Source organism: Aythya fuligula, chromosome 4 (genome assembly GCF_009819795.1).
Source record: "Aythya fuligula isolate bAytFul2 chromosome 4, bAytFul2.pri, whole genome shotgun sequence".
Taxonomy (NCBI): Eukaryota; Metazoa; Chordata; class Aves; order Anseriformes; family Anatidae; genus Aythya; species Aythya fuligula.
Genome location: NC_045562.1, coordinates 42,733,833 through 42,761,632, shown reverse-complemented (window position 1 = coordinate 42,761,632; position 27,800 = coordinate 42,733,833). Strand labels below are relative to the sequence as shown.

Here is a 27,800-nt window from a genome sequence, read left to right as displayed (position 1 = left end):
TGAAAGGCAGTGTGTTGCCCATGTGATTTTTGTTATTCAAAATTATTTCTAGTGTTTGAAAAATTGTTTGTCTAGTGTTTAGATAGTGTTGGCTGTCCACTTCCATGTGTTATCTAGAAGGACTTAGCACAAATAATGTTTCATTTTTTCAAGCTTCTCTGCTGCTTGAAATAAAAGTGGAGTTAGGGAAATGCTGAGATTTTTGAAGGAGGTCTGAAAACAATGGAGTCTTCCTGGAAAAAAAGAAATCAATGGAATTTGTTCAGTTACTTTAGAAACTCAGCCTCCACCTTCAGAGTTTTCTCAACAGGCTGTGTTTTCCCCAACCACTAGCAAAACAAACCTAAAGGCTTTCCCAAGGGAAATCTGTTTAAGCCTGTTGCAATGTCTGTGAGGAGTATGGGTGCTGGTGGAGAGTGATACAGGGAGGAACTGTGCTGTCAACAACAGGAAGTTGGTGAAAAATGAGCGGTGCCCCTGGGGAGGTGAATGCAGAGCAGATGGCTCTAATTGTGAGTCACACTGTGACAACTGACAAGAGAAATTCTGCACTCTTGACACTTTAAAGATACCAAAAATACCAGAGAGCACATTCCACAGCTTCTTGAAGACTTCCATATCGAGGGAGTAGGGAAGGGAGAGCTCCAACTCCTCCTGTTTCCATCACTAAACAGCCCATAAAATTTGCTGTTGATAAGCTTCCAAGCAGCCAAACATTCTAATACTTAGATAAGTCACTAATGTTAATAAAAACACTGAAGAAATAAGAAGGAAGAGGTGCAAAGGGGATTCATGCACAAGACAGCACCAGTTGCTTTAGATACTGATCCTTTCAATTAAGGGTGGTTCTGGATAAGAAAGGGGAAAGTAACATCCTTGTTTATAAGCACTGATAGATTTTGAAATCTCTTTTTTTTTTTTTTTTTTTTTTTCTTTCATCTGGAATGACTGCAAGCATTTTCTTGATTTATTTCAATTGTTGCCCGGATACAGGGTTGCAGATTTATATTGTGCTTCTTTAGTGGAGTTACAAGAAGTCAGGACCAGAAACCATTCATACTTGCTTGCCAATTTTTTATTTTGGGATGACTGCCTAGCTTGGATAGGTCTGCAGATGTCAACAGAGCTACCCCAGAAATAAATTGTGTTTGCTGTGTTTGCTCTATTTGCTCGCTTAGTGCCACTGCTTTCATACCAACACTATGATAGTCAGTCTGTCTCTTGAGCATATTCTGGTTGTTTCATGTGCAACCTAATAACACGAGGCAGCTCTTTTACTTGAACTCTGTGACCATTAATATCAGGCTGAGGCATTATTGTTATTCTGCTTGTACTATGCAAAGAAATTCCCTGGATATTTGAGGAGGGGAGGAAATTTCATAGTGTTAGAAATGTTTTTGGGAGCATCTCGTTCTGACTGGATTGAGATATCTGATATTTTGGCACTCTGCTGCTTTTCAAATAGTTGTTATTTGAAAGTTACTAACAATGGAAGAGTGCATCTAATCCCTTGGGAATGAAGCTAAAATGCACAACTTTTCCTCCTGCAGATGTTAAGCTGCTGTTCAAGGGCGTAAAACAATTCAGTGTTGTTTCTTGAATAAGTGCTTGTGCACTGAGGTGATGGGTAAGTTTAGGCAGGTCATACAGTTCAGGAGCTCTAAGTTCAGTCCAATATTTCTGCATGGGACCTATCCTTACAATTTTCTTTTACTGTTACTTTGCTTCATGTTATATCAATAAGATAGACTGCAAATTTTTCTGTGAGGAAATTCTGCTATATAGAAATATCTAGGATGAACTAAGTTACATAGGAATCCAGCAGTATACTCTTTGTGTGGTGTTCTACTTGGCTTGGCTAAGTTGGTCCATTAAGTGACTCTGTAAATTGCAGTACCCATAGCACTTTGCACTGATTCATTTGGAAATCCCACTAAGTAACTTTCTCCTCAATACTGTTATGTTACACTCCTAAGGTTGGGTACTTCTGTCCATTTCTTTTGTGTCACCAGCACAGCTTGAGGTGAGAATAATATTACTCATTGGGCATTTCAGAACAAGAATTTCCCTTTGTAAGTGCAGTCCCAGATGGACATTTGACTTACTTGCTAGCAGTTATTTTATATAAGGTTGGCTGTTTGTGCATCTGTTAAGATTTTTTAATCTATGTGAAAACCCCCCAGTGTATCACTATTTGTAACAAAATGATGAAAATACTGCCATACCTTAGAATTTATTGCAGGTTGGATAATACACATGTACAATAGGCTATATTTTCTAAAAGCATGAACTAAGTCACTAAGAGCTGCACAGATGCACACATCCTCCAAGTTTCCTAAGATACGCAAAGCCAAATGCATCATTCAATGGTATTGCCATTGCCAGAGAAGCCTCCTGTAACATAAAGCCAATGAGCAGAACTTAGGGAGTCACCTACTTTCATGTTTGGTGTGAATGTCAAGGTTTGTCTGTTATGCTATTATTTTTTTTCCTGCCGATCATAATGGAGGGAGAGAGAAACAAGTAACACGTGATCTTTGGTTCTTTAATCCTTGGCAGAGATTTGAGACCACAACTCTTCTGTCCTCCGAAGCACTTTCACTTGGAGAAGTTGCATGATGCAGTGGAATTTTTCTTCTTTATGTCTGTCTTGGCTAAAGCAAGACAGACGAGCTTGAAAAGGCTCGCCCTCCTCAAGGAACGCTATCTGATTCGTAAGCATTCCTAGAGGTTAAGGCTGGTGACTATCAAGAAAGCAAATACTTCACGCAAGGGTAAGTCTTCTAATTGTGTTTGTGTTGAATAGCTGCCAGATCCCCATGTCAGGATGTCTGCAGTCACGGCTCTGATCTCACCATTCCTTCCTAGGCTGTTGCACAATTGTGTTGCATGTTTGTGGTAGGAGAGAAAGCTGGAGAGCTGGGCTATGAAACCATCTCAGGGAAGGAAGCCATGTTTTATTTTAGTTGCTTGGTTTGGATATCAGCCTGTAGAAGATTGAATAACATTAAAAAAACATAGTGCGACCCATTCATGGAAACCCAACCTGGTCTGCTACACAGATATGTGAAATATGAGGTTTCAAACTCAGGGTGGAAAAGGAAATGTCAATGAAAATGTGTTCACTGGTATAGAAGAAATCCTAGTATACACGTGTGATAACTCATTACTTGTACAGAAAATTTCATCTGTAGTTTCAGGATCTGATGGGCTTGTGCTTGTAGTTGAAATTAGGCAGTATTTGGAAAACAAGTTGTGAATCTGCCCCTCTGATGGATTACTGCAAACATCTTTTGTAGCAGACAATTGAGACAAAACAGTGAAAGAAAACAGGTTATTTGTAAAAAAAAAAGGAAAGAGATGCAGTGATATTGCAGGCCATGAGCTTAGCTATGGAGAGAGAAGGAAAGAATATTTATAACTCCTTCCAGCCAGAGTATGAGAGCTTTTGGGACTCAGCACATTGAAGACTGCTTTAGTTACAGAAACGTCTAATTTTTGAGAGAAGACAGAAGTTGTCTTAGCCACAGAAACACTGATTAGAAGTAATATCTTGATTACTCTCAATACCATAAATCTTTCTTAGATGGTCAAGCTGTGCATTATTGCTGTTTGGTTACAGAAAACTGAATTTCACAGTAGTTTAATTTTACTGCTGAAAAAAAATAGTAAGAGGCTGGGTTAATCTATGGCCATCATGTTGTCTCACATAATAAAAAATGGTGAGCTGGTAGTGGTGATCCACGAGGATGTCAGTTCCACTTCCTAAACCATGAAGTAGAGAATTATCCAGAGCAATAAAGAATTTGTACAAATAATACTGGGGAAATCAGAAGTTAATCTGAATATCAGCTCACTCAATCTAATCAGTATAAATAGCTCCCTGCCAACTGCTTCATTACCTGAAACAGGGGTCAACTGATAAATATCAGTCAGTCCTCTCATTAAAATATCTCTCCCCCCCCCCCCCAAAAAAAAAAAAAAAAAAAACACACAAAAAACACACACCTTCATCTCAGAATCTCAAATTCCATCATTCTTGATAAGCACTACGATGTTCCTTATCTCTCGTTTGCAGTTCATATCCTGAGCTACATAGATTTAGTGTTAGAGATAAGGATATGAAAAAGTAAAGTGATATTAACATTCATGTCACAACCTGTTAGCCTCTCTGGCTGCTACGCCTTGTGTTGTAAATAGAGGCGGTCAGTGAGTCTGCTCAGGAGCTTAGGATCTGACCACACGTCATTTAACAACATTAGACCAGCTGAGCACATTCAGGGAAAACAATACGAGCCATCTCAATGGAGAAACAGATGATGCAAAAAATAAAAATAATAATAAAAAAAATAAAAATAAGCAGGGAGGACAGGACAAGAAAGAAAGAGCAGAAGTGTGGAGGACCACTGTACCTCTGTTAGCTTCTTCTGGAGCAGGCAGATAAAATCTGCTAGGTGAAGACAGAAGAATGGAAAGCAAGCCATAAAGCCAGGCTGTTGAAAGTTGTCACCCAAATGATATCACTGTACAAATTATATTTTGATATTTATATTGTGCTCACCACTGATAAATACTTGTCAAAATTTTAACCAAGACAATTTTCTGTCCTTTTTTTTTTTTTTTTTTTTTTTTTTTTTTTTTTTTTTGTATGGGTGACATTTTGATATCCTAAAACATAGGTAACAACAAGCAGTGGTGGCATTAAAATAACACTCACAGTAAGAAATGGTTCCTTGAAACAATATTGTGGTGTTTGAGTCAAGTGCTTACCTTCACAGATCTGTGTGGCATTTTTCTAAATTTTTGGGAAGGCACAGAAGTTGACCTTTGTGCTTTTCTTGGGAACTGAGAGAAAGAAGGATTGAGTCACCTGCACTATGATGCAGAATTCTTCTTTACAAGTTAGAGGTTTTGCAGAAAATAAATAAATAAATAAATGAGATTTATTTTCCTTTCTACAGACTTTTTTTCTTTGTGTGTTTTAGATTTACAGTAAACTAACCAAAACTAATTGAAGGGAAAATAGAACACAAACAATGTAATATCCTCAAAAATTCTTTTAAAGGTCACTGACACAACTATATTTATTTTTAATATATTTTTAATTTTATTTGTGTAATAAATAATCAGAGATTATTTCTTCAAACCAACCAAGGTTTGCTTAGCTTGTTTTCTTGACTTCACATTTAGAAAAAAACATTGTGAACTTTAATTACTTGGGAAAAATGCTGCCTTTCCTCAAATCATTATTCACTATCACTTTACCTGCAAAGAAGAAAACAGCATGCTTTTTTGAGTGATCCCCAAGTAACTTAAATTTAACTAATTTCTGTGATTGAGGATAGAGGTCTTCTGGTAAACAGCTGCCAGTTGCAGTACATATTTTTTTCTCTCTCTATATATATAGAAATAGTATATATATTAAAATAATATATATATATTAAAATAGTATATATGTTAAAAGTCTACTTCTAAATCAGATGCAATTCAAAATGATTTCGGTGAAATGTTGTCCTTTTAAGAAATTACATTGTCAAAGAAAAAAAACCACATAACATCAATTAATTTAGATCATTGTTTGTGGAAAACAGATTTACTGTTTCATTTTGTGTTTCTCTGTAAGTTATCATTTTTTTAATTTTTTTTTTCCTTTTCTTTCCAAACACACACAACCTTTCTCTCTCCTTCCACAACTTATTTTGAATTTCAAAGTGGGAAATAATGGGATGAGGATTTTCTGATGATTTTTTTTTCAGTTGAAATGCCTAGACAGTAATGAAATAAAATATTCTATGCATTCTTAAAAAGCCAAACACCTGTTATTGAAAGGGAAATAATGGCCAAGAAAAAGAAAGAAAAGAAAAAAAGAACAGGTGCAGTTAATGGGCTGGACTAAAGTATCATGGGAGATTTTCAAAACCACAGATGAATTTAGCTGTACCTTTTCTGAGGAATATAAATGAACGTTGCTTACTTTTTTTTTTTTTTTTTTTTTTTTTTAATTTTAAAATTCTCCTTCTGAACATGGCTTCCAGGGGAAAGACCACTTGAAATAATTTTAGACTTTTAAGAAAAACATGTTGCCACTACCTAATATGACAAGGATAAATGCCAGTCATACAATAATTTTCCACAGACAAACAGTATAACAGAAAATGTTAACAAGCATTGTCAGTTAGAAGAAAGAATATCCTTGCCTTGCACCTCTTCTTTTTATTTCATTACTTTTATTTCAAAACTGTCTTGGAGTGGTGATCAAGGTCTGGGCATTTGTCCCAGGCAGGCAGGCAATATTACTTTTTTTTTTCTCTTTTAGCCTAGCAAAACCTTTACTCCTACCTACACTCCCTGTAGCATTTGTTTTTCTAAAGCTGTACCAGAGAATGATAAGTTTATAAAGAACTAGACTGCATCTTAGTATATGAAATCGTTATATTATTAACTAAAAAGTCTTTTGGTTCCCTGTACCCCTACTCCAATTATACACATGCATTCATTCATACCTTTCAATTCTGTTAAAAGCAAGTTTCAAAGAAGTTTTGCAACTATATAAAAAATAACCTTCTAGCTTATTAATGGACAACTCTTGCTCATCTGAAGGCCTAATTCACACATTGTGCTGATTAAAACACACAGCAAATTAATTTAGTGAGATGGTGCGCATATGTTATTCTAAAACCTTCATTCTTGTCGAAAAATATTTTGTAAGGTCTACCATTTGAAAAGATGGTGAAAACTGTGTAGTGAAGTGATCTTGGCTTATTCTAATAGCCATTGTAAGGGAGCTTTTTTATCATGTTTTCTACCCTTATTATACCATCATCTCCCTTTATATTCAGTATCGGAAACTGTTTTGTGAAAGAGCCCATGTAGTCAAAAATGCAAACTGCTTTTCTTGGACTGTTTTGTTATTACTTTTATTTTCCATGAAATACCTCTCATGTATTCTTCCTGCACAATAATGCACTGCATGTAAATTCAGAGCAATAACCGTGTTATTTCTTTTGTTCCAGTGACTCACTTTTGTTAGGAACAAACTCTGTGGTGTTAGTCCTTACCCCTGAGATAATATCATACATTGCATTCCAGCATGTAATGTATTTTAATTTGAAATTATGGAAAATAAAGTGATCAAAAATAACCTATAGGTGATACATACAAAATCATCTTCAGGCCTGGATTAATATGTCTGTCTTTCTTCAGATCAGGGTGGGCTTTTTTTTTTTTTTTCTTTCTTTTTTTTTTTTTTTTTTTTTAAAGACAGTTCTTAACGCTTGAACAAATCCCTTTTTCTTCCCCTCGGTAATGTGGTTAACTGTCTGGAATGTGAGCCACTGGAAATTCTTCCCTACAGAAGAATCCCCATTAAGCTTTCAAACACAGTTACTTCATCCCCACAGCTGCATGGATAGAAGACTTTCTAGTGCCTAAATACTTACTGTATATGTCATCCTTAAATTTATTTTTTTTTTTATTTTTTATTTTTTTCCCAGCCAGAGCTTTAGGAGCAGGTGCTAGCCTTTTGCTTCCTTTCTGCTTCCTCTGTGGGGAATGGGCTGGAAAGAGCCAACTAATTAGAAAATTCTACAGGGAAATTAATTCTGCAAACAGCTGAGGAATGGCATTTCAGTATAATGCTCACTTTGTGTGTCAGCAGGGCCCTGGCTGGCTTGACAAGTGGCAGTTCTCCCAGATGTTACACGTGTTGTGATGAGACCAGAACTGCATCGCACGTTAGCCCATTTACTCAAAGATGTGATGCTCTGGAAGAGTAAATGCACTAAAACTAGCATTCAGGACATACTATGTTGCTGTACAACAACATGGCAACAACATGGTAGTTTTACATGGGCTTGAAATGAAGCAATGAACCTGTTTTTAGTGACTTTAGTTCCAAATGTCTTTACTTTCATGTAGGGCTAAGGCACAGAGGAGGGCAGTGAAAAGAGATGTACTAAACTGCTTAGTGTGAAAGGGCTAGATTCTCAAAGTTAGGCTTGCATTGTGTACACTTCTACTGTATGTGCAGATCTGTAACATGTCTGAGCAAAACACTTATTGTTGGCTTGTTACGTGCACGTGAGAGTAGTCAGATCTGCATACACAAGCTTTCTTTTTCAGAGACACTGGTGACTTAAAACTGCAAAGACCATCCATTCTGAAGGAGCCTGTTGTCAGATGCTTTAGGAAATGCACTGTCTTGGAGAAGATGACAACAGTCTACTCTTTTTTTCAGTGATCTTACCAGCACTAGTTTCATCATCTTAATGCTTTTTACTTATGGACTAAAACCCCATTTAGCCACTTACCCTATCTTAAGTGATGTGCTGGGTTCTTAGCTCTCTTCTCACGGAAGCCACAGCCCCTGGCAACCATCAAGCCAAGAACAACGTAAGAAATGCAGTCCTCCTCCCAGATGTGTTCCTTATCTGTCCCTTCCAAAACCCCCATTTTTTTCCTCAAGCTATTTTTAACATGAGGTAACCCTCATCTGCAGGCTTCTCATGTTCGCCATTCTCAGATAGACTTGGCATCTCTTGTCTCTGTCCTGCCAGGAGATGGCCTTGGGCTTTGCTCTAGTATTTAGATATGTTTAGATATGTATTCCCTAGACTCCTGATGTCTGGGAATTTACCCAGGACTTAACACAGAAAAAGAGACTTGTGAGTGCCCATTGAGTAATATAGAACTTTTCCTATCTTTTTGGTCCAAACATGATGTTGAAATTCACAGTGTTATATTTATCTCCGTGTGTGGCAGTGGGTTCATTTTTTTTAGATCTATTATTTTTACTCTTGTGCTATTGAGCTCTTTGTTGTACTCTATATCTCTGTCATGAGTATCTAAATCCTTTCCATTCCTGTTTCTCCTATAAACTAAGAATATAACAGCTAATATGCTCATGTACAAGTCCCATGGAGATACGTTAATTTTCTGTAGCTGAAGACTTTTTCAGTGTTTCTTTTTTCTTGTGTTCTACTGTATCATGATCCTCCACCCCTTCTTGTTCCCCTTCCCCTTCCCTTTTCCTTTCCTCTTCCTGTTCCCTTTCCCTCCATTTTAATTGTCCTGTACTTCCTGAGTGTGGTAATACTCTATATTTTGTCTTAGTCAAAAATCTATTTGCTCTTGATTTTTTTATATGTCTGTTCTCTCCAGCAAAATTACAGTACATTGCACAGCACTGGATTCAAAAACTGTGTTTAATAGTGAACAATCTATATCCTATTGTCAATCCAATTTTATCATGCATAAGGTATTTGAGAATTACTTAGATATGTCTTATTTTTAATCAAAACAAAACAAACAACGATTTTTGCTATACTCATGCTGAAGTTTAATCACTTTCCAACACTAAACACTAAGCTAACTAAAGGGCTTTGACTTAATAAAGTCATTTTCATGGAAGAAGTTTACTCCGGTATCTGCTAATAATAGCATTCCATCTTTTTCCTTTAAGATAAATCAAGCCCATTTCTATACCTACTAAATTTACTTCATGTGATAGCAATTATAGGTTTCCTAATGAGATGTAATTTCCTATTAAACCATTGAAATTAAATCACTACTGAGTGTTAACACCTTTCCTTTTTCTAGTTAATAATTAAAAAGAAAAAAAGCACAACACTATTTCCATGTTTTGGTTAATTTCTGTGGTTTCATGTGTTAATAAATTGAAAGGATTAAAGGGTGGCAATCTCCAAAAGAGGTGCATGGACTGTAAAATGTAAGCAACTTGATAATTCTAAGACCTCTTTGAGCTAGAGAGGTCCTTATGTTCACAGATGGAAGATTTATTTTGCAATTACATTTTCAGAATTAATTGACTTTTTAATTTTGAAGTCCTAAATGCATCACTACTTGGCAGTTTTCCAAAGTGCATTGTAATATATCTGATGCATGCATTATGGAAATTTGTCAAGTGGTCCATGTTTAAAATGAAGGCCTGTTTGCATTTAAAGGAAGAATACAATTGCATTATTAAGTATTATTATCACATATTCATCTTGAAGAATTGCAACTTTTATTGTTGATTGCTTAGTAATTACAGGAATACTGCCAGATGAAATTTTTAAAGTCAAATGAGAAACAAAATGGAAAAGGTGTGATATTTATTGCAGCTAAATGTCTTCTTAGATTGCCTTTTAATGTTACCTGTATAAAAGCTCTAAGTGATTTAATTTTCTACTTAGTGCCATTCAGATGTTCAAAACACTGACCCAATTGTCATGGAAATTTTTATATATTCTTTTCAAGTTATCATAATGGATTAAACCTAAAAAAAGCTATATTATGGAGATTCACTTGAATAATTTGCATTAATTGGATTTTTGTATATATTTTTTTCCAAAGTTCAGCAAGAGTCAACATTACCTGTGCGTGCTTATTAGCCAAAAAATGTAAATAAAGGAGAAAGCTGCAGCTGCCTGTATAAGTTGGTGAATAATTGCATGTTTGCACTATTAGCTTAATTTTATACCTGATTAATCTTTATGAGTTCTCCTATGTGGTGTGGCAGAGCTAGAGCAGCATGAATAAGAATGTTTTCATGTAAGGGTCATCATAAAGACCAGGAGAGTTCAGTCAGGAAGGAAGACACATTCTGTTGTGGTGACATAAGGATGACAGGGAGGTCAGGTACATCGGACAGTGAATTCAAAACCAACTCCCAGTTAATCAAAATACTTCCTTATGTTCTAAATACAGTGTTTGTTTCCTTTGCAATAGACTGAAATGCTTTGTTTTGTCTTCGTGTGTTCAAGAACACTGAGGCTTTGTTTTCAAAAGATCTACCCTTTAAAAAATGTAAATCTGTTTCAAAATGCTAATGCTGGTTTAAAAATTCAAATTTTTATTTATTTACCTATTTTCACCTGAAAGGAAAGTAGTTCACTTTCTCCAGTTTTGGGAACAATGCTGCTCACAAAACTTGATTTGAGTTTCTAAAAGGGTTTAGGATGTCCCAGACTCACTCCACTTTTCAATTCACTTTCTAGTCATCAAGAAATATCTTTCACCTCTATGTGTAATGTTTTGTTCTGAAAGATTTTTATTTTTATTTTGTGGGGGTGGGGAGTTAATATGTTTGTCACACGTATTGCATGAGTTAAACAAAACCATTTTGATTTATGACTTGTCTTGTTTGGATGAGTTTATGAATAGCAATGCTATATATGATTTTAATTAAATTATTTCTTTCCTCCCAAGGATGTCACTATCCAAAACAAACTGAGAATTTTGTTTAGAAAATTTGCACACACCTTGTATTATTATGAGTACTCTTGAGACATACTTGCATCTGGGGTAAATATTTACAAGAATGGTTTCCAAAGTTCATAATCAAAGCTTTTAAATTTTCATCATGTCTCTAAACTTTAACATATACTTAGGTTAATACCACATTGCGATATTAACATATATTCTATATTTTACATAATAGACACATACCTGCAAAATTTAAACCTTTTCTTGTTACAGTGTTCTACAGACAAGCTACAGACAACACTCCTGGTGGAATTTCTTGGCTGTTCAGTAAAGTCAACATTCATAAAGCATTTTATCTAATACACTTTAAAAAATGTCCTCTAACTGCTCTAAAAATATGACTGTTATTCATTTCTCTGAAGTCCCATTAATTTGTTATTTGTAGGCATGGCCTAGAAAGGAAGGAAGGATAAGGAGATAGGGGGAGTGAATCAATATTTTATTGTAGTGACATTCTTGTGTTATTTCAGCTAGTCAATTTTGCTTATAACCTTCTGACTGCAGTGCTATCCATTGCAGTTGTTCAAAAATGAAAGGTTATATCTTCTTTGCTGCTAGTTCATGTGATGTAACACAGACAAGAAAATAGGTAGATGTTTACTCCGTTTTAATTCTCTGTTCAAAGGCTCTGAAAATTAGAGCTGAACCACCTTCCTCAGTGATGAGGTATGCAGGGGGATGGACCTGTGCAGAAGGCAAAACCTGCTAACTTTTTTGTGGTCCCTATCTTCTTCCTCTGCCTCAGACCTAATGCCTGCCTCAGACCTAATGTCTTAGGAGGCTGTCGTGGTTTAACCCGGCTGGCAGCTAAACACCACGCAGCCGTTCGCTCACCCTCCCCCCTCCCTCTCTGGGACGGGGGAGAGAAATGGAAAGTGAAGCCCATGAGTTGAGATAAAGACAGTTTAATAAGACAGGAAAATAATAATAACAAAAGTAATAATAATACAATGATGATAACAGTACTACTACTAATAATATGTACAAACAAGTGATGCACAATGCAATTGCTCACCACCCGCTGACCGATGCCCAGCTTAACCCCGAGCAGTCCGGCCCCCTCCCCCTGGCTAGCCACCCCTATATATTGTTTAGCATGACATCAGATGGTATGGAATACCCCTTTGGCTAGTTTGGGTCACCTGTCCTGGGTCTGTCCCCTCCCAGCTCTTACTGCACCCCCAGCCTGCCTGTTGGCAGGACAGAGCAAAAGTCTGAGGTGTCCTTGGCTTGGTATAAGCACTGCTCTGCAACAATTAAAACATCGGGGTGTTATCAGCACTCTTCTCATCCTAAGCCAAAACACAGCATTCCACCAGCTACTAGGAAGAAAATTAATTCTGTTCTAACTGAAACCAGGACAGAGGCCTTGGAAATTTTATGGGTTTTTCATCTGAGCAGCTGAGGAAACTTTTGAAAATGTACCTTCAGATGACTCACACACATTAAATTTCTCAGAACCTTACCTGTGTTTTTAAAACAGCATGAAAGGAAGCATGCCAGGGGTACAAGGAAAAGAGGTGGATGTTGGTGATCTACCCTCTTACATGGAAGGTAAGCAGACCTCAGCAAATACCTCACCTCCTTCGCAGCAGGCCACGAGAAGTGTTATTAGCAATGCCATGTGCCCAGTGATACTAATATTAATGCACATTTGTTAGCCTTCTGAAACCTCTTTAGATATAAGTTTAGTCACTCATAGGTATTAGAGATATATCTCTAAACATGAACATAAACAGGTACCTTAATATGGTGTATAATTGACAAGTTATGTAAAACTTCTTCACCTACACTGAAAAGAGATAAGCAAGAAAGTTTTACAGAAGGTTCTCACCTGACTTTCAAAGTTTTCTTAATCTGTCATCTAATCATTCCACTGTATTTATCAACAATGTCCAGAAAGACAAGAGCTTAATTGTGTTAAAGATTAATCTAAGTATGCAATTTAAACAACTGCACATTGGGGCCAGAAAACAATTCTGTGAAACTCATCTGATGGCCTGCTGTTGTTTTAAGAGAAGTGTGTTGAGGGTGGCTGAGTATCCTAGGTCAGGTCCCTCCTGGCTGAAAGAAATAAAGGCATTGCATTTGGGTATAAGAGAAAAAAAAAAAAAAAAAAAAAAAAAAAAAAGAGAGAGAGAGATTCCCCAGAGGACCATGATTCTCATGCCATCAGTTAAAAATTTTACTGGTGACTCCCACAGAAACAAAGTTAGGACAGTATTGACTGCTTCTGAAATCCCAGTCTTAATCCCAGCCTTCTTAAATATCTGATAGATAAACAATGATGTCCAAAATCCCCTTGACCTACCTTTCCAAATAGTGGGGGAAAAATGGAAATCTCTGCTTCTCAGCCCCAGTGAAATCAAGAGAAAATAAATTGTTAGCTGTTTTTTTGTTGTCTTTCTAGAAAAAAAAAATAAAAAAGGAAATTAGATGAACATAAAGTGATTTCTGACACATTTGGCAAATTGCAGTGTTCTCCAAAGTTTGCTCAGAAAAAAAATGTTGTGTAAGCATCCACTCAGTCTGAGTACAAGAATTTCTTGCCAGGAAGGGGAAAAAAAGATCACCAGCTGGCAATATTCATCCTTTCTACTCATATTTTCTTTGCCTATGACTCCCAAAGTGTTTGGTGGAAATGCCAATTAGTCTTCTGTTGCTTGTATTTTTGCAACTAAAGGACAGGAGAATTGAAGTGAAGATATGAAAATATGCATGCTTGAAAAGTTATGTTCCTGGAAAAAAAGAGAGACAGATGAGCTGATGGAGAAACCCAATGCTCAGATCTATGTGAAGAACATTCAGATGCTCAGACTTTATGAAAGACAAATCTCTTATTTAGGAGCCTAAATTATGCATTATTCAATTGCCCCAAGCTTTCATAACTCACATAGGAAGAGAGCAGGAATAAAAAGAACATAAAATATTCAATAACCTATCCCATCTCCTAAACAATATACTGTGTCTTTCATTTAAGGAAAAGACCTGTATGGCTTGAATTCCTATCTTCTCCCTTTTTTATTGCTCCTTTTTCTTAACAGAAATGTGTAATCTGAGGAGCAATTTTAATTCACCCCAAATGACTTTAACTGAGTTGTTAATGAGGAGCTAGAAAAAGCTGCAAGTCTGACACTTTACTTTACATAGCCATGGTTTCAAAGATTGATAATTACTTATTCTGTTCCATTCAGCTGTGGATTATGCTGTACACAGCCATGCAGGATTTGTCCAGAAGTTAACACGTGTCCTTTCACTGCCAAAAACTTTGGTCAGCATGAAGTGGAATGAAGTCAAATGCAGGAAGGAAATTGTTATTGATACTGAAAGAATTTGAGACCTCAGCTATCATCAGACACAACAAGTCATTTCTTCCTTTTTATTGGAAGGCATGTAATTATGGATCAGACAAAAAATGCTAAGAAATATTTCAAGAAGACATTTGGCTTCTTGAAGCTAATTCTGCCATCAGGGTTATTGCCAGACATAAGCAGAGCATCAAATTGTGGGTCTTATTTTGTGTATGTGTTTTCTTAGATGAAGAGAAGTTATAGATGTAAAAAAGGTAAAATTTTGGAGCTTGGCCTGCTAGTGTCTGTTTCAAGGGGCCCTACTAAATATCCCTCAAAATATGCCTAAAATATGCCTATATATGGCCTCTAAAAACCTTTTGTGAAAGAAAGATAAATTCCAAAGAATATTGGTAAACTCTGTTTTGATTTACTTAAGTGGATAAGATTATGATGGAAACACCTGATTACATTTTCAGAGTCTAGGAATTTTAAGAAAAACTCAGGTACCAGATAAACTCAAACTATTTGTAAGTCAAATTAATTTTCAAATACATCAGTTAAAAGATGTTACACATGCAATGCTTATGCAGAGAATTTTCCAAGTTAGTTGTAGAGATTTAAATATGGCACTAGATGCATGAATTTAACCCTCTTATGGTAACAGTGTTGTTTTCATCTGGAAATGAGGACATATATAAAATATTTGCTTACCTAAAACTAGACTTCAATAAATCCATTTTCAAAATTTTATTGTCATGATCAATGAAAGGTTAAAATGAAATTTTATGCAGAAGATTATCAAAATTACAACATAATTTTTTTGCTAGTGTTATGGGACAAACATGTATACATCAAAATACAGAACATGTACTGAACAAAAAGAAGAAAATGTGTTGGACATAGATAATAGTTATTCAGAAAATGTTAGCATAGGGGAAAACTAAGAAATGTTATGTATCTCAGCTGTTCTTAACTGTGATTTCAGTGTAAGCCACCTTTTTCTTCTGAATACAGCCAGTTGTTATTGGTGCCTGCATTTTAAAACTACCTTGAAGAATATTGAGTGAAAGCTAATTCTAATTAATTACTATTTAATAAATTAACATTTAAAAAGAGCAGCTTTACATGCAAGAAATTCAGGCGTAAATCTGCAAAGAATACAACGCTGGCTGGTGCAACACCTAACTTGAAGGCATCCTGCCAGCTGGTAGGAAGTTTTGTTCCAAGTGAAGGTACTTCTCTTTCTTAATGAATGGATGGGGAGAGCTAAGTCAGCCCAGAGTAATGTCACTGGAGACAAGTAAGCTGAACTCTTCTAGAGAAAAACAGCAAGTCAGCTGTATCCATTAGAATAAGGCATTTTACTCTACTTAGGTTTCTCTACCGTGAATCTGGTCTTTGAATTAAACATGTTCAAACTGGCCAAAGGAAATCCCACCCCAGTATTTAAAGCACTCACCTAAGTGGGGACCTGTTTTCAAAAATCCTCTGGCCTGAGAGCATATTTCTCTGGCTCCTAGCTTCTGATCTTACTGAGTTTTTTTGCTGAGTGTGTATTGCTTACTTTGAGGGATGGGAAGGAGAGTATAACCGATCGATCAACTTAGTTAAATGTTCCTTGGCAGAGGAGGGAATGGTACTCAAGTTTCTGTTGCAATGAGTACTTTATTAACACAGAGTACATCAGATTGACAGGCAGGTACTTGATGGTCACAAACTGCTAGGATTACTGAGGGACAGCTGCATCATTCAAGTAAATTAGTGCAATCAGTATTCAATCACAGGGTCATATACATATAAGGTTGTAATATAAAGCCAGAGACCTGTGAATATCTTTTTTCTTCACCCACACCACCAAAAACACTGTCTCAGTATATAGAATGAAATAACAGTGAGTCGTTCTATTTTTTTCAGAACTTTTACATTAAAATCAGAAAAATCATGGAAGATACCATTATCTGATGAGAAAAACTTTATTAAGATGAATAAAAGGAAAAAGAGAATAACAGCAAAATCCTTTACTCTGTACACTTCTTCAGGGAGAACAGAGAAAGCCATATGTGCAAATTGGTAGAGAGATCAGATTGTTTTGACTACCTCTGCAGTGAGTTGAGCTGTAACAGCCTGGCAAAGTGAGGAATAACTGCTGAACCAAACTCGTATCACATGGAGAGGTCCCATTCTCTTGCTATTTCATGAGAGCACATAGTTGAATGTTTGTGTTAACGTGTGGCTGGAGGGGCACTCTGTTTACGACAGGCTACAGATGTCTGTGGAACGTTGCTCTGGAAGAATTTGCAATGAGATTTCCAGCAGGAAGCACAAATGCTAAGCAGATGTATTTTATTCCAGACTTAAACTGTTGGACTCTTCAGTTTTAGTCTCAGATCGGCAGAAAATCTTCACTTTCTAGTTTAACATTTTTAAGACAACAGTAACAAAGCAATGACTTTTCAGTCCTATTAAGGCTGGAAGCCACTGGGGAGGTCCTGTGGATCTGTATTTCCCTGAGGGCACACATACTGCTCATTGAATCTGCTCAGTCATCTCACTTTTGCATTGAACTTACAAAAAAATCAAAGCAAAAAAATGAAAGAAACCCAACCCCCAAAAGCAAGTAGCACTCCTGCACAAAGGATGTTCAAGAGAGTTATTCCAACTTGATCTTTCTCCCACATACCGACTATGGGAGGAAATATTTATGGAGGAAGGAAACTGAAAAAGATTGCAAAGATCCTACCACATAGATTTCCTGGTGTTATTCTTAGAGGAAGAAGCAAAAGTTCTTTCTTCAAATTCCTTTTCCCATGTAAGCAGTGGGAAGAATATTGTCTTTTGTTAACTTTTTTATTTTGCTCAGTTGCCATTGTCTTCAAACTATGCTATATAAAGATGCGATTTATTAATAATGACTGTGTTGTGTTCCATAACGAAAATGATCCTTTGGGGCCATATTTGTAATATGTGCCGAAATGTATTGTTAGCTAAGTAGCCTTATCTATAATTCAGAGAGACTTTGTATGCTTTGGAAGGCTGTTTGGCAAACTGTGCGAGGAAGTCATTTAGTTATCTGGCTACATTAAGGATGAAATCAATTTGAGATGAATTAGTACTTCTAGAAAAGTGATATGAAAAAAACAACCTAAGCTCTTGGCTTTGGAAGAAGTAATTAGCTAGAACTGCAAGAGCCATGGTGAGTATGCAATCGGATATCCTTTAGTGTATCTAGAGGAGCAATTTAAGAAACTATTGTCTCCAATTTTTCATTCCTATTTTTTATCTGGTGGTTACGTTTTCAACAGTTTAGTTTTGTTATATATCCTACCAAGAGCTTCTACCCTGCTTCAGTGACAAAGTGGATTAATTTAAATCACTGTCTCAGATTATTTAGCGGGCGGAGAACAAATTACTTTCAAATGGTCTGAGACTTCTTTTCAGTTTGATTCCCTGTCTCCTCCTCTTGCTGCATGGGACATAGAAATATATGGAGAGGGTGTTGCAACCCAACTAAAGGCAAAGTTCCAACTGAGATTGACTTCAGTTCCAGAAGGCCCAGGTTCATAACGTGAATGTAGTGTATTAAGAATGCACTGCAAAGTTTTTGTTAAATGAAGATGCAGTTTTCTTCACGAGCATTTATTTCAAGTCCTTTGCAATATAACAATAAATCTGTGCAATTTATTTCTAGCTCAACGGGACCATTGGACATTGCTAATCTGTTTAATATACATACCTTAGTATTCTATCATAAAAATGATCCATTAGTGAGCTGAGTGACAAAAAAAGCATGTCTAAAAAAATCTTAAGGACAATCCAAGATCGTATGCATTTATTTTAATGATATCCAAATGGTGTTCTAACTAAAGATGTTAATAATTATGATGAGCAATAAAACTGTAGAAAGAGTTAAACTTACTGGCAGGCTTTATTCTCCTAGTGTTCTGTTTGACATAATTCCATAACCTCTATCCTTCAATAAATGTCAAGTACTTTGTTTTATTTTTTAAATTTCTTAAATGTCCTAGCTGTGAAGAGAGAACAGAGCATGAAAATTGTCAGGGATATATCACGTTTTGCATTCAACATGCTCATGTTTTTTGTTAGGGTGACTGAAAGGCCAGAGAAGACGCTGCAGGAAGGCTCCAAGCATACAATAAAATATGGAAGTTCTTTCCAACTCAGTGTTTTGAAATGTTTTAGAAATTTACTCGAAAGGCCTTGCTATGATCATCTCTTGTAGAGGAGTAAGAGTAATATTTACACAATAAAAAATTTTATTCTTGATGGTACTTTCTCTGAAAACCACCAGTGGAGAAGTGGTGGGGTTTGATGACAACACAGATTTTAAAAATGTTATAAACTTATCTAATGGCAGAAGATGATGACAGTTTTCAAAGATATGCCCGCCAGTCAAGAACTGCTGCAGCCAGATGAAAAATTAATTGCTTTTGCTTGAAGCTTGATTAGCTCATGAAAGGATTTTTTGTGATGTAGTAGTATCTGACACAGGGCACCAGCCTCAGAGACCTTTGATGTGCTTTCAACTCAAATGTCCTTTAGAATAACATGTTAAAAATAATGATTTTTTAGAATAACATTAAAAAATGATTTTTGAGCTAGCTCTACATCAGCTGCAGGGACTCCTTTACCCATGGCCATGGATTTCAGTGCTCCTCTCTGTGACTGTTGTGAAAGCTTGGGACTGGAGCTAGTCTCTTATTTATGTGATACACTTTTGCAGACCACATGATTCATAAATGTTATAAAATGATTGAATCATAATGATCTAACCCAACTTCTACCAAGAAACATGAGACTGCTACTGCTTCTCTGAGGCTAAAACTGAATGAGTTTGTGAAAAGTCACAGAAAGCACCAGGCATGGTCTATATTCACTCATGCCTCAGTTTTTGGTAAACAGCAAGCAGAAAAGACAAATGAAGAGGTTTTCTATACCATATTTACATAAATAGGTATTTCTATACCTATTTACAGTATTGTTGATACAAAACCTCTAGATGCAGATTTGTCTTGAAAAACTGTATATTTGGAGTGTAAATCCAGGAAAAATAGAACATGCCCTTAATAATCACTTACCATACATCTTGGAAGAAACCAAGAAAATAATAATCTACCATTTTGCACAGGCATGAGCGGGGATCCATACAGATAATGAATTGCAGATGAAACTCATTGTGATAAGTGAAATCAGATTTAAAAAAAAAAAAAAAAAAAAAAAAGAAAATTGTCCTTGAGTGTCTTTCTCCTGCAATGAAGACTGAAAGAAATAAGAGAAGTGAATAAGCTTAATCCTCGACTCAGCTTTAACAGTATTTCTAAGGGCTGTTTCATAAAATATAAACATATTAAAAAATAGCCAGAAACCTAATCTGACCAGCAATCACAGATTTCTCAGCTGTGTGTTGAAGACATAGCAACCCAAATTACCCTTGAAATGACTCTATTTCAAGTCATACACTTTTCTGAGTTATACTTTAGAAGACTTCTGCCAGTAGTCCAAGAACTTTTTTTTCCAGACAAGGATTTACCTTGGGTTTATGTTAGCATATAATTTGTAAAAGTTTGTTATAAACATGCCTCACTGGGATTGGCAGAGATTATAGGAAGGAAAAAAACACTACTAACTTTGGGCTACTTGCTTTGATTCAGACCTCAGGTTATATTGTTATATTAGCTTCAAAACTGGAGTGAATTGATGAATTATTTTGTAACTAAGACCAGAACTTCCAACATAGCCTAATCTTTTCAGAAATTCTCATTTGATTAAGGATTTCTATTTCCAATGTAAATATTAAAGAGTTGCCTGATGCTTAGACTGGGAGGTATACTACCAGACTTTCATTCAGAAATAAATACACAATGAGTAATTCAAAACATTAGGCCTGAGCTGGCTATATACCCATTGAAGTCAATGAAATTTTAGGATGTATGAGAAGTGCCAACTGAAGTCTGACAAATAAACAGTGAATGTTTATATAAATATAATAAACAGAAAAATACCATTATGAATGCAAGTGGTTGATCTTAAATTAGTAGTCTTCTCGGACCAGTTTTTATACTTTTTTAGGATAATAGAGCCATCATTATTTTTCCAATGCTTTTCAGTTCATGGTAAGTGATAATTTCCCCTCTGTTAGTCACACAAACTAAAAGCAGTAATCAGTTTAGCTGCATCTGGAAAGTAATCTTGTTTGTAAATGATGAAAGGAAACAAGGCAGGAACCTATTTACAAATCTCCTCTGTAGAAGCATTCAGTTTTTCCAAAGCCATACTTTTCAACAAAATGACCTGCTTCTCTGCTCCAGGTGAAGTTTTCAAATCCTTCAATATACCAGTTAATCATTGGTACAACTCAGGAGCTGAAAATTTAAAGCATGCATCAATGTCTTTGAAAGTAGCATTTAGAAATTACTATGATAGTGCATTTTTTTGTGTTTTGTTTTACTTTATACATGTAGATGTTTTTGTCAAAATTGAGTGTGACACTAAGACACTGAGCAAGAATGGGACAATCCATTGATTTGAGGAGCCAACACTTCTGATTGTTTAAAGGTATGAAGTTTCTTTTTCTGCAGAAATAAAATTTGGTTTATTCTTTCACTGTCTAGGAAGCTACTGTTCTACAGTGATGGATAATTTTGGATTAAGTGGAAAAAAGTTGTTATATATTGAATAAATATTTAATTATAATAAATTTTGGCATTCTGACAACTAGTGAGAAGTTTTGTGTTTATTGATTTTTCATAAAATGGTAAGTAATGAAAATCAAGTGTTGAAAAATTCAACAAACAGAAGCAGTTTTAGAGGTATAACATGAAAGGTACCATAGTCAACAGAGAGTGTATATATAGTAAAAGTATGTGACAAATCATGTAGCAAAATTGAATAGAATATAAATATTCACAAACATTCAAGTAAGTTACCTTCTGCTCTCATTGGCATAGAAGAAAGAACTGTTTCCCTATTTAAACGTGCTGTTTGGAAAACCATTTATTAATGCCAAAAGCAATAATATCCATGACCAGCCTCAAATGAGAACATGATTTGAGTGATCACTAACAGATAACAAAGTGATTATGGGGGCAAAAAAAAAAAACAAAACAAACAAACCAAAACACAACAGGAGTTCTTCCAACTTGCTGAAAAATTAGAAGTATTACCTTATTAGGATGTGCTTCATAGGCATGACCACACCAGTAACACAGAAGAACAGGGGAGTGGAAAGAAAAGGGAATGACTGACCATGATCACAGTGCTTGACAAAGCTGGAAATAGGTCCTTCTTCTCCAAGTCATGGTCTCAAAAGGCTACATTCTCTCTTTAAAGAAACAAATCCATTAAAAAAAACTTCAAGAGGAAAGGACATGTCCAGTAATGTTTGCTGTGAATACCTGGAACAGTTTAAGTCCCCTACAAGTGAAGTTGCTTTCTGACTAATTTCCTTAACTATTACTTTTCAGAAAAATATTAGACACATTGATTCATTTAAGAAATATCTACTGGGACTGATGGTCTTGATTGTAAGAATGATCACAAAGCATTTAAGAAGGTTATAACTTTGTCACCAATCTCAAAAGGGTGCTGGTCTCCCAGGGATGAGCTACCTTGTTGGAAAAATCTGGTAGAGCTCTGAATGTGGAAAAACCTTGTAGTACACGCTAAATACAGATTAGGAATGGTGGGGTAGTCCCTAGGGACTTGAGATCAACAATATAAATTATTATGATAAATACTTTTAAATTAATGAGCTTACATTCCTTATTACTGTTTCATCCTCAGCCACCACACATTCTGGCATATTCTGAACAAAAATCATAAACAACAATCTCAGCGATATTTGAAGATTTTTGAGACAGGACCTTTACCCCACTAGCTGTGTGTATTAGTTGTTTAGCTCTGTAGAGCCTATGTTTTATTTGGAAAAGCTAAGTATTATCTCAGCACCAACAATAATAAAGACTTGCAGGGAAAAAATACTGTTCCCTACAGAATGTGTGACACAAGTAGTGGTATCTAGAGCTCATGCAGATGGAAGGAGTGGAGTGTGGGACCCTGGAAAGAGCTGAGAGAGGAGTTGAAAACCAAGAGATATATGTGTATGTTTGTGTGTATACATACATAAGCTAGCCAAACGGCTGTTTATTTGAGGTGTTTCAGCATCCTTAATGCTAGGTACTGCTTTGTTTTAAATCACCTCCTCCAGGGGCTTTTCATTCAAATAAAGACATTAATTTTTTTAAGGGAATTGCATGTTCTCTATTAAATGGACAAACAGATGGAGGCTGTACCACAAACAAAGCCAGCCAACCCCTGCCTAAAATGTGCAGGTCACAGTTTTTATTGGCTTTCTGATTTGCTTTTGGTAGCGTACTAGTGACCAAACAAAGAAACAAACAACAATAAAAAACAAAAACTTGTTATATTCAGGGAAAAAGAAACTACCAAGAACCATCTGTAGTGTTTAATCCAATGATAACTGTAGTTAGGCTTTCCATTTTCCCAGAGATACCGCAAATACCTGTTGAAGCTGCTCCTATCTTCTGCTTCATCCCACTCCAAACACCAATGGAGATAAAGCACGCACATCTTCCTCTTTATATCTTCGTCTTTACAGCACCTTTCTGCCAAAGAGATGGGAAACAACCTTCTTATTCCCCAGTCATCCAACAAAGTCCTACATGAAATAGATTCCTCTAGCCTACAGATCTCATAGCAATAGCTCAGTCCAGAACACAAATTCTGCTCTTGCCCCTGTGTTTCTTACGCTGATACTGACGATCTCTTTGGGGAATGACAGTAGGAGACTGGATGGCTTGAGGTATAGCTGATGGGCTGCTGAAGGTCTGGCTATGTTTTTTATAGATCCATCAGGGAAATTACCATGCAGTGTCTGTTAATCTCTGGCTAATTCAGCTCATGGCTGAATCGCACAGCTAACCGTGAGGAACACAGCCCTCCATGTAGGCAATTTGGGCAAACAGACTGGTGGCAACTGAATACAGCTGATGGCTATATTGAATGGTAGGTAGTTTGTGGAAATTGTGTTAGTGGTCTCCGTCCAAATTTTGCTGACAATACATCTCAATCTCAAAGGAAATCCCTTCAAAATAATTTCTTACTGAAGACTCAGAGACAACCCAGAGTTTAAAAACAAGGAGGTTGAATGTTTCTTCCCTAGAAGTACTCTCTGTAAGTCAGCAGTGAAGTGCAAAGGGGTACATTTGTGTTAGCACCACCCAGGCTGTCAATAAAGAACTTCTGTCCTCCAACTATCAAATCAGATTCATATGAATTTCCCACTCTTCCAAAACCACTTTCCCACCAGGCAGAAGAGATCACAAAATTAAACATCATTTCCCTCCTTCTCACATCTCTGCAGTTTGTAAGTACTGTGGCCTGTCACAATGCTCCCAGGAGGCTTCCTCAACCATAGTGTCTCATCTCTGTAAACAGCTGGCTTCCTTTTTGCACAAAGTTCTTGGAGACTTGCTTCTCTTATCAGAACTGAACTACTGAAAAGCTGGTAAATAACCAAGTTCTGCTGGAAGATGAAATCCCACTGCAGATGGACAGATTTGCTTAACCTATAAATAATTTTAGAATAGATATTGTTTGGCAAATTCTAAATATAACAAAGTCTGATTGTTCTTGGCTTCTCCTAATTTGCTTACTTTGTCGTTATAGCTGACCCTCAACATGCACATTAGTCCCATTACTGTTAACATGAGCTATATGCACACATATATCTGAGAGACGCTTGACCATATACTTTCTGTGTTCCAAAGTCAGCTGCAGTCTGGAGCTTTTACTGTCTCTGCTCCACTAACTGAGACCAAAGCTTATGCAAGACTTCCTTGGGGAACACAAGGTCTGAGGTTTTCACCGTCCAGAAGGCTAAAATTCAAATATGAACCACAGCTGTTTGGATAGGAGTCCTGGACCTCTTTGTTTTGAACTGTAGTGACCTGCTCAGCCTTACCGACATGTGAAACTGAAATCCCTGCACAGCTAATGACTGGGATGTGAACATTGCCTGCCAGGCAGACCTGGGCGAAGTGACCAATTCATAGAGCACTGGGCTTTGCAGGTGGAAGGGCTGTTCCCTGTCACTTTCTCCAACAGTCCCTGACCCCATTTCTATACGTTCATCAACCAAAAAACTGACTCAGTGTTCTTGTTGAAGACGGTGAAGTTCCTCCCTTCTGCCAAGTACAGGTATTTTTATGACTCCCCAGTAAGAGGTAAAATAAGAGAAACAGAGCATGGGATAAACTAGTCACTCGGTATAAATGGTGATAGACCTCCAGTGCCCTGAAGGCTTTAAATACATTGTTTTCACTCAGCTATGCTTTACCTAAGTAGAGGAATGCTACTGAGATAAATAAGCCTGGACTTTGCCCACTGTGAATTATCACAACAAAGTAGTTGTGAAGTGATGGAAAAATTTTTTGGATCACACTGCAAGAGGAGATATACAAGAACTCGTTATGCAGTCTTGCACTGCTCCACACGTGATAGGGTTACAGTTGGGAGCTCAGATGCATCTGTTATCTGTTTCTGTTCAGGTAATCAAGGCCAATAATCAGGATTGAAGAAGAATGAGAAGCCTCTTTCTTCAGTAAAATGGTTCGAGTCAGAAATTCTGTGACAGAAGCTACAAAAGCTACAAACAAATGAACTAAGTCATGACTTAGTGCTGCTGATGCATGCACTTTGAAATAATATTATGTACAAAAGTGCCTTTCCTTTGGTTTAACTGCGATTACATAAATATTTAGAATAACACTAACGAGTAATTTTGCAGAAGTGAAACATGATAGGCAGGATGATAGCTAACTATTTAAAGGGACTGGTAGCCCACCTTCCAGGGGCCACTGTGACTTGCATCAAGTGATAATCTCAGCAGAGTGTGCTTGGCTGATTGTGTTTTTCTTGAATGATGGATCTTCTTATATCCCCTTACATTTAGAATCCAATTCCATTATTTCATTTGCAAAATTATAATAAAAGTATTTTTCCATATTTATAACTGATTGTGGTAAGCAAGACAAAGCAGATCTTGGATCTTGGTTTATTTTGAGTCTCTGACCTTTCACATTCATTTTACTATTGCAAAGCACATTAAATACTGTAGAAGGCAGAAAAAAAAGAAACAAAAAACAAAAACAAAAAAACAAACACAAACACACAAGTTCTTATCTATTGATATACTAAATGTTTTTGTGTATCCAAGGTAATAGGAATTCCAGCATTCATGCTTACAATAAAATATAGCAAGCAAAGACTAAGTAAATTCTGTTTGTTTTAATATGGAAACAATTTTGACTGCATCTTTGGCTTTGTATGACATGAAAACTGATGATTGTTTAGGCTATTTTTTTTTTTTTTTAATGGTCTGCATTAAAATCCCACATGAGAAACAAATTTTTCTCTAGGAACAAAATGTTACTTTTTTGGGACTGACTTCTAATTAGTTGTATAGTACTTCTGCTTCTTTTCAGTTGGGAAAATACAATGCATATAAAATCCAGATGGATAGTACATGAGGCTGGAAGCATCCCTGGCCAATTAGCCACATCACTTGATTAAAAGAAGCTTATAAGAATTTAAGTTAAAAAAAAAAAAGCAGTAAGAACAGCAAACTGTCTGCAAGATGTGATTTCAACATAGCTCTGATAGTGTTTTTCTTTTGTTAGTTGGCTTCTCACAACTTATTGCAAGTTAACCTGTAATTTTATTTAAATTAAGCATGCATGGGATTTGTGATTATAGCCCTGAATACCAATGAGGGAAGATATATGGTAAACAGGATGGGGAGAAAATTCACCATCAGACTACAACAGGCCACAAGGACCACAACTTTAAGGCAATTGGCTTCTTGAAGGAACTCAGCTGAGAGCAATGAACAGAAAGCTGCTGGTGTGAGCTGTAATATCACAGACCAATTCATTTTCAATGGATTTTGTTGTATCTTTCAGGAAGCAAGTAAGTACATTATGTATAGGGAATTACAGTGTCACTGTGCATAAAAGCTCCTGAGTATCCCAGGAGGCTCAGCAGATTGAGGGTGACATTTTCCAAGGGGTCTAAGGCAACCTAAGAAGTCCAAAGAAGTCACAGCCAGGACTTGCAGAGGGATGAGCCACATCTGGAATCCGTGACATTGCAGAGAGATGTTTATTATTCTTTGTTTATTATTCTGATGTGTAACTCTCCCTCTTCCTCTCTTTGTCTCCCTTTGTTATTGTGTAATAAAATTCCTCTAGGCATATAAAGTAAGTCATCTGGAATTGTGCAATTCCCTCTGCCAGGAAGCTGGAAAAAGCTTCTCTCCTGTGCAGAGACAGAAATACAGGCTCATCCCAACCATAGAGAAATTACAAGAAATATACAGCATTTGTCTTTTGGTTGTATATTTATAGCAAAGAACTGTGGCAAATAAGCATGCTTCTTGCTGTTAAAAAATTGGGCTTTTATCCTGTCCAAGGTGTTATGTTTATTTAAAACTTGAGAAATAATTTGTACATTTTAAAATAAAGCATGCAAAATGCATTAAAAAGGCACAGTGTCCAAAGTTGTTTTTTCTGCCAGTGGGTAAAAAGAAGGAAAAGGAAATGTGTAAAAAGAGAGGAGTGTCTTTATAGCCACATGGCTAGTGAAATTTTCTATTTATTCTTTGGGGAAAAAGCAAAGTAGCTGAATAGCTGCTGTTGGATAGGTGCCGGTACTATTTTATTGGCAGACAACTCTGAGTGGCTGAAAGGTGGTCATTAACACCCTGACACAAAAGTGCTGACAGGGCGATTATAAGATTAACACCCTATGTTATATTAACAGTGTCAAAACCTCCCTGTACCTGTCAGGGAGAATAATGGCATGAAGGAAAACATTATAGACATTCTGAGATTTTAACATTGAAATACCACACAGCTATTAACTTTTTGAAATTGGCCTAAATACCTAGATGACCTACTGAAGTCCCTGTAAAATAAAATAATATAATTTAAATTATAGGTTCACTGAATCAAAAAGATGAACACAAACATTAAGCCACCTGGCTTGTTGACTGTTTTTAGACCTGATCTCCCTGGGGGAGGGTTTTTCACTGCCTTTCACCAGTCTTCTGGTTTGAGAGCTCAGAAACTCAGTGTTTTGACCTTAGGATTTTACAAATTTGACAGAGTTCTTGTGGAAAATCTCATTGCAGATGTACAAGGCAAA

The 27,800-nt window shown here is 36.4% G+C and overlaps 2 long non-coding RNA genes across 3 annotated transcripts in view; both read left to right on the top strand.

The window, feature by feature from the left end:
* Positions 1–12,082, top strand: part of LOC116488710 — a 156,397-nt gene extending 144,315 nt beyond the window's left edge. Inside the window, exons 5-6 of the long non-coding RNA XR_004253215.1 lie at positions 2,560–2,774; positions 11,479–12,082. This is a non-coding gene — a long non-coding RNA (uncharacterized LOC116488710). The remainder of the gene's footprint in view (positions 1–2,559; positions 2,775–11,478) is intronic.
* Positions 12,083–12,596: 514 nt separating this feature from the next.
* LOC116488709 lies at positions 12,597–27,083 on the top strand. Of its 2 annotated transcripts, XR_004253214.1 has the most exons (3): positions 12,597–12,819; positions 21,038–21,131; positions 26,558–27,083. It is a non-coding gene; the product is annotated as an uncharacterized LOC116488709 (long non-coding RNA). The 2 variants fall into 2 exon arrangements; XR_004253213.1 differs by lacking the exon at positions 26,558–27,083 and having other exon boundaries at positions 21,038–21,290.
* Positions 27,084–27,800: the final 717 nt, after the last annotated feature.